This window comes from Alligator sinensis, unplaced genomic scaffold (genome assembly GCF_000455745.1).
Source record: "Alligator sinensis unplaced genomic scaffold, ASM45574v1 scaffold872_3, whole genome shotgun sequence".
Taxonomy (NCBI): domain Eukaryota; kingdom Metazoa; phylum Chordata; order Crocodylia; family Alligatoridae; genus Alligator; species Alligator sinensis.
In genome coordinates this window covers 1,987,069-1,994,742 of record NW_005842137.1, presented here as the reverse complement: position 1 = coordinate 1,994,742, position 7,674 = coordinate 1,987,069, and positions in this window count along the sequence as shown.

The window sequence follows — 7,674 nt, the reverse complement described above, 5'->3', positions numbered from 1 at the left end:
TTCCCTACTCACCTAGACCCGTCCCTGGGATCTCCGAATTGGGTCTGAGTAAGTGGGGAAACCCTGCTTCTCCGCTTATCCAGACCTGCCTTGGAGTTATCCGGGGCCGGTCTGGGTAACTGGCTCTTGCAATAGAGATTGCCCAGGGTGCCTCTCTGTGAATGGGGAAATCCGTCTCCCTGGGGTGGCTGGAGAGTAAAGGCAGCTCAGCCTATCTGCACTCTCCCGCCACAGAGCTAACAAATGTCCACTGCAATAAAGCAGCAGAATTTATGACTACTTTTTGTTGCACCATTGCTTTTCCTCTGATATGACCAACAAAAGGTAGGGACATCTATATGCTCGCCATTTGTGCCACCATAAACATTTTTATGGCAGTACACATGGGTCACCAGGCAGCATCTATTTCTACCCTTTGTCTCTCATTTGAGCTGATGTTGGGCCTGCCACAGGGAAAGACTGGGAGCTGCTCCTACAGGGCATTGACAAAACCAGATAGGGATGAGAAATACCATAGAATAGTAGGGCTGGCAGCGACCTCTGGAAGTCATCTAGTCCAAGCCCCTGCCTAAGGCAGGATCATCCCTATTCAAACCATCCCATTCAAGGGCTTGACTAATGGCTAACCTATACTGAAACTGCAGAGTCAGCCCTGTCACACAACCACAAGGCATAACATCCTCACCTGCCACAGGTAAAGCAGAGGGACAATGGTGGGCAGTGCCCTGCTGCTACAAGGATTGTTAAAATATACTTGAGAGATCCAAGAAGGCTATACCTCCTACTGCAGAGCATGCATTCCCAGTAGTGGAAGGAGCAGGAAAAGAGAGCACATGAGCAAGTGAGCAAGCTAAATCCTACTTCACCTTTATGGGCTTATGTGGCACTTTTCTAGCTGTATGAGTTCAATTTGTGACACTTAACATAGTTTGGGTTTGTTCTGTTTGGACCCAGAACTGCACTTGCTCCGTGCTTGCTTTCTGAACATGCTCGGAAGACTTCACTGAGCTCCGGCCCAGAGCCTCTGCTGTCAGCGTGCACATAGATGATTGACTGATTTACACCAGTAGTTCTCAGCCTTTTTAGACTCAAGGCATGCCTCCTTCAACTCAAGGCTCCCCTTGGAAAATGCCAACTCTTACTTTTCACTTGGTTTTTTGACTACAGAACAATTTTAGAGCAATTTTTCCATTGAAAGGAACCCAGACAGTCCACAGCAGGGGGGGCTGGTTTTAACTCTCTATATATAGGGTCCTATTTGAAATATCTGGGTTTAATCTTGTGAACTGTGTTTGGACACCTAACAGTGCTAACATTACGTGGCACCCTGTGGCACCCTTGAAAGGATCTCAAGGCAACCCAGGATGCCACGACGCCCTGGCTGAGAATCCCTGATTTACACAGTTACCATAAAATTAAAGAACTCCCTGCCCGGCTCACTGTAGTTAAACCAGTTGGAGGCCAACCTTTTTGGCAGGAGTGCCACAAATTAGCTCCATCCCCCCACCAAGTGCCACTCTGATCCCCTTCCCCTGCCTGAGCTCCTGCTCCCTAATGATCTGCTGCTCTGCTTTCTGCTTCCTCCCCCGTGCTCCCTATGCCAGCTGATGCTCTACTTTGTGTTTCCAGCCTTACCTGACTCTTTTGGGCACATTTAAACATGCAATTAGTGCAGCTGAATAAACGCTGCCACAATTTGGGCTGGAGTTTATTGCTCCCAGGTGCAGTGTTTACACATGTTCCTGGGACTGCGGCATGTTGAGCTATGGTGGCACAGGCATGGCTGGCAAGGAGTCTGGGTGGGGGTCGACCTGCCATGCCTGGGGCTGTTCTGCAGTGACTCAACATGCTGCAGAGAGGCTCAGCAGGGCATGAGGGTACCACAGTGAGGGACTAGTGTGGCAAATTAAATACCTCTGCCATAGGATAGTACTATCCTACAGTGGAGTTAATTAGTGCACTCCAGTCTAATAGCACTGCATGTGTAGATGGTGATGCTTTACTGGAGAGCAAATTAGTCAAGACTGCAGTAAAGTGCCGCCTGTGTTGCTTGTCCCCTCCCTGACGTGCTGCGTGCCACACAAAGAGGCTGCCTGTGGCATACACACTACAGGTTAGCCACACTGCTCTAAACAAACAGACCTGGCCAGAGCGCCTGTACACATGATGATGTACACATGTGATGAAAAGTGATGAGAAATTGCCATTTGTCTAACAGAATGGCGTCACTATGTACATGTGCACAATTTTTTTTCATGTAAAAAGATTTTTGACCATGGCAACTTAGACCACCTCCAATGTATTTTAGTTTGGTTGTGCAAATTGTCCCAATGTGGACAAAAAAAAATCTGTCACGTGTACATGTCACACAACTCCTGCTGCCTCCCTATGCTGCCTCGGGAATGGGCTGGCTTGCCCGTGGGGCAATGTGAGAAGGTGGCTGGAGGGTGGCTGGGTGTGCTGGTGGCTGGAGAAGGTAGTGGGGATGGTGCATGGGGTGCTGGAAGCCCGGGCGGGCTCACAGAAGCTCGGGCTTGGCCACGTGCACCGTCCCCGCCACCTTCTCCAGCCACCAGCACACTCAGCTGCCCTCCTGCCACCTTCCTGCACTGACCCAGGGGCAAGCCAGCTCATTCCTGGGCAGTCCCAGTTGGCGTGGACAGTGCATGGGGTGCTGGACCCCCGCCGTGCCTGAGCTTCCTCGAGCGTGCTTGGGCTTCCAGCACCCCATACATGGCTGGATTGGACCAGGTGCTGCCTGTGAGCTGGGGCAGCACCCGTGCAACTAGCCCCGGATGCCCAGGCGGCCCTGAGGACTGCCCAGGTGGGCTGCTAGTGGGTGGGTGCCACCACCAGAGGGAAAGTCTGAGGCCCCCACAGCTCAGGGCCCATCGGCAGCTCACTCCCCAGCTGTGGGAGAAGTGGGCAGTCTTCACGATTAAAACAAATTTAAAAATCAGGCCCCTCGCCATTTTTTCCTTTCTTTTTTTTTCTTTCCAGTGGAGCCTGCCCATGGGAGGGGGGGAAGGGGGTGTCAGTGTGTGCTGTCACTGCTCCATAACAGTGACAGAAGCCCCTCAATTGAAACGGTGGGTTTTTAATCTTCACGATTAAAAACCCACCAATTAAAAACCCACTGTTTTCAATTTGGGGGAACTAAACCCCCCTCCCGTGTACAAATGCTTGCAATTATCAGGCACTCAAGTAACCTGGCAACTTTATCACATTCTGCCACAATTCACTTCCATTTCAGCGGCTCAAAGAAACGCACTAAGTGCTTGTATGTCTTAAAGAATACTTATGTGCACATCTCCGTTGAGCTATTCATACAGTCTCTTCCCTTTAGTTTATTCTCTGCTGTATCGTTAATTTGCAGATAAAGTCACAGAGGAGCTCAGGGACCATATAAAATGATGGAACTAATAAAGATAGGTGAATACAAATTGGAAGTAATTGGAGTGAATCTTCTCTGATACGTTCAGGATCATTTGCTAAAGCTGGTTGAAAACTTTTCAGAGGAAAATTTTCCATTGGGGGAGAAAAAAAAAAAAGCCTTTTTTTTAAATAAATGGAAACTTTCTGAGGAGGTGTGTCAATTCTGACAAAATTTTGTTTTGATTAACAAATCAAAACGATGCACTTAGAGGATGAAAAGTGAAAGTGCTCCATTCGGATAATACCAGTATTATCTGAATGGAGCCGTTTCATTTTTCATTTTGAAAGGACAAATTGTAAAATGTATTTCAGATTATATTATGCATTCTCATCTGTCATAAAGTAAGAGTCCAAATGAAAGCTTCATTCTTTGAAAGAAAACATTTCAATAGACTGAAATGATTTGCTTTTTTCTTGAAAATTCTGTTTTGTGGGAAATGTTTGAAATTCTGGCTTTCGCTCCCATTTGAACCACATTTCAAGATCATAATAATTGCTTGCCCAAATGAAATTCCAATTTCTGCAGCACTTTACTCTCTGTCTTTAAATACTTTATACCTACAATAGCTCAATGAGGAAAGAAAGTGTTATGATCTGCATTTTACAGACGGGAGAACTGTGGCCTTGAGCAGTCCGTATCCTCAATGTTACATAAAGGTATAACCCTCACTGTTGTAATGCATTTGGCACCTAAACAGCTTTGAAGCGCTCAGCCTAGGAGCCTTGACTCAGATCACTTAGGAAGGCGGTGGCAGAGCAAGTCAGGGCCTGACCCCATGCGGTGCTGAGAGCTCTTCATTCCCACTGACTGCAAGAAGAGCTGAAAAAGCAGGCTCTTTGCACAAGCCCAAAACAAAAAACTTTGGGAGTCTGAGTGTTTTCCTCTGTGATTCTTTTTTGAAGAAACATTTTAATTAAAATATGAAAAATGTTCATATGCACTGAAGTATTCTGGGGATAGGAGTATATTCCTCTCTTCTCTGAGTGACCCTCAGATGAAAGTGGTTGTCCTGTATTATTTATCATACACTATGAATGTGAACCAAGGGAAAAGAAAGACAGGAGGCCAGTGATTAACAGGGAAGAGGATCATCCACAGGACACTGGAGAAGAGCAGGAAGAAGTATGTTGTCCACCTTCAGCTGCTTCTGTGCAAAAATGAAGTTTATTTCCTACCTATGGGGACTTTTTTACCATCTTAAATTTTCCCTGACCCTAAGGAAGAGTGTATGTGCCTGAAAGCTTGGAGAAAAAGATTTTTTTTTTTTTGCAATTTCTTAGCTGGTCTCATAAAAGGCATCACCTCTGAACCAAGAAGGGTGTGTGCACCTGAAAGATTGGAGAAAAAGATTTTTCTTTTGCAATTTCTTAGCTGGTTTAATAAAAGGTATCCTCTCTGAACTGAGAAGGGCATGTGTGCCTGAAAGCTTGGAGAAAGATATTTTTTTTTTTGTGATTTCTGAGTTGGTTTAATAAAAGGTATCACCTCTGAACCAAGAGTTGTAGAGTTTTGCATTTCTTTTTGTCCAGAACAAGACACAAATGTGTTGGGGAGTGAGTGGGGCCAACATGCCAATCTGGTCCAATGGAGAAAAGAAGATGATGGCTACAAAATTGGCCCTTTTCAACTCGGCTATAGACACGCTCTTCTTGGGGAAGCACTTTACTGCAAAAAATCCATGCCCAGGACAGTGGGAGTTAAAGCGTACCATGGATGATGACGTCCACTGCAGGGCTCGATTCAAATCCCTGCTTCACCTTTAGACAGCTAGACTGAAGAAGCTGTCAAGGAGCAAAATATTTCTTCTGTTGGCTATGATTCACCCTTTTTAGACAGCACTTTGGAGTTCATTTTTAAAGGGAAACAAAGGATAGTAGAGCAGCTGCTGACTCAGAGGCTTCTAACTAAGGAAGCCTTGATCTGTTTGAAAATGTAAGTGGGGAAAGCATTAACCCCTTCAGCTCCATAGTTCAGGGTCCGGTCTCTCTCTCTGTGTTTTTCCTTGGCGACTTAGAAAATGTCGAATTAATCATTGGAAAAAAGCAAGAATAGGATCCAAGTCATCTGGCTTTGATATTCAGCTTGGATCTCGGCTCAGGTCTGGCCTAGATCTAATGTTTGTTGACTGACCGTCTTCATTTTTGTCATGATATACACATCTTTCAAGTGACTCAGGGCACACAGAGCGGGATTATGGGAGCCACGCTCAAATAATGCTGTTTTACGTGCTGCTTTCTTGCTTTGGGCTATGTGGTCTCATTAGATCTCATGACACATAGTGCAGAGGCAGGAAAAGCCAGTTAGATGCTACAGGAAGTACGGCTGCTGTGTCAATAGGCATCAGTCTGCACTCTGAGACACACTGCTCATGGGCTAAACGTCTAATTGATGCTTTTGTTGCTTTGTGTAACCAAAAAAAAAAAGGAAAGAAAGAAAGAAAAAAATTTGCTATGGATTGACCCCAAATAAATGTATTTTGAATCTTTTTTTGATGAATTTAAATATAACCCCACCACCCTGTCGGTTTGGATGAAGTGTTTCAAACAGAACTGAGACGTTTTGTTTTGTGTACAAGCCTTCTGGTAGGCATGAGGGTTTTTTAAAAGAAAAAAAAAACCCTGAAGAGAAACCCTAGAAGAGATTATTTTGAATTCCAAAAACCCGTGTTTCATTTTAAAACTACTGAAAATGATCATTTAGGAACAGGGGTTAAATGAATTTATTTGGCAAGTTCATGTTTTGGTTGAACTGGATTTGCATTTTTTTGGTGAACAAGTTGCAGCTGAAAGATTTGACCTGGCTCCACCCAGGGCAGTGTGAAGATGGGCTGTTTTGTAGGAAATGCTGCCATTTGGAGGATTGAAGTGTTATTTGCATGCCTAATAATATTTTGAGGCCCTGGGTCAGGCATTGTATCTGTAGGGTGTTAGGTGCTGTACACATGAAAACACAGCCCTTGTGCTAAAGGCTTGTTGCTGCAAGAACAAACCAAGACCCTGCCTCCATGTGGGAGCCATCATTCATACATCAGGGCAATCAAGCTATTCTCTTCCTCCTCCTCCTCACCTTTGTCACAGATGGGACTCCCAAAGGGGAGTCATCTCTCCCCTTCTTTCTCTTTGGCATTTCTCTGGGCAGCAATAGTGGTGGATTTAATCAGCAACTGCTGCAAGTTAGCCCTGCTTTGAGCAAGGGGTGGCCTGAGGTCCCTTCCAACCCTCATTTTCTATGATTCAATGAAAAGTGAGAGATCAGGGTGCTGCAGAGAGCAGCAGCACTCAGTTTAGGCTGGAAATCAACCCCAAATGAGATGTCATCCTTGTGTATGTGAGAGGGGAGAGACTGGTAAGGAGTTGCCTCTGTCTGCATAGGGAAGTGAGATGGGGATGATCATAACTGAACTGGCTGGACAGGCATGGCTGGGGTCATCTCACCCCAGCGCTCTTTCCTGCCCAGGCAGGGGGTCGGACTCGACAGTCTGTTGAGATCCCTTCCGACCCTACATCTATGAATCTGTGAATCTGGGCAGGGCTACGGTTGGCCCTGCCTTTTGCAACAGAAGTGATAAATAAATACCTCCTGACCACAGAAACCCTGCCACCATTTGCAGGCAGAAAAGTAAAGCAATAATGCACTGCTCAACACCACTCCAAAACATGAAATGATATTTGGAAACTACTTTGCATTGTTTTCTTTTTCTTTTTTAAAGCTAGGGAATAACAATACTTGTTGAAAGACACCGGAGCACAACTGGAAACGTATAGGAACAGCGTCAAGAATATTTTTTTCTTCTCTCAAGAGTACAATTTGTGGTGCAGCTGCTCTCTGTTCCTCCAGAATTCACCTCCCAAATGCATTCGGTATCTGGTACCATTGGTATCTCACTGTATCACGCTCCTTAAACAAAGGGCTTTGGCTTTTTTTTTTTAAATAAGGATGCATAATGGAAAGCAAAGCCAGTAAAATTTGACATCTGCACTGGGGCACATAATACCATTATACAAACAGGGAGAATCTGATATAAAAATCAGAGGAAGGCCAGGTTTGCTGTTTAGGTACAGGCATGTAGCTGAAAAGATTTTGTTTCAGTTCCTGGTTCTGCAGGAGATTTCCTGGGAGAAATGGCCATAGTCACCTTCTTTGTAAAATGCTCTGAGGTTAGCAGCGGGTGTGTTTACACATTCATTAATGCACCATAGTTACTGCACATTAAGTGTGTAGTACTTGGATAACCAAGT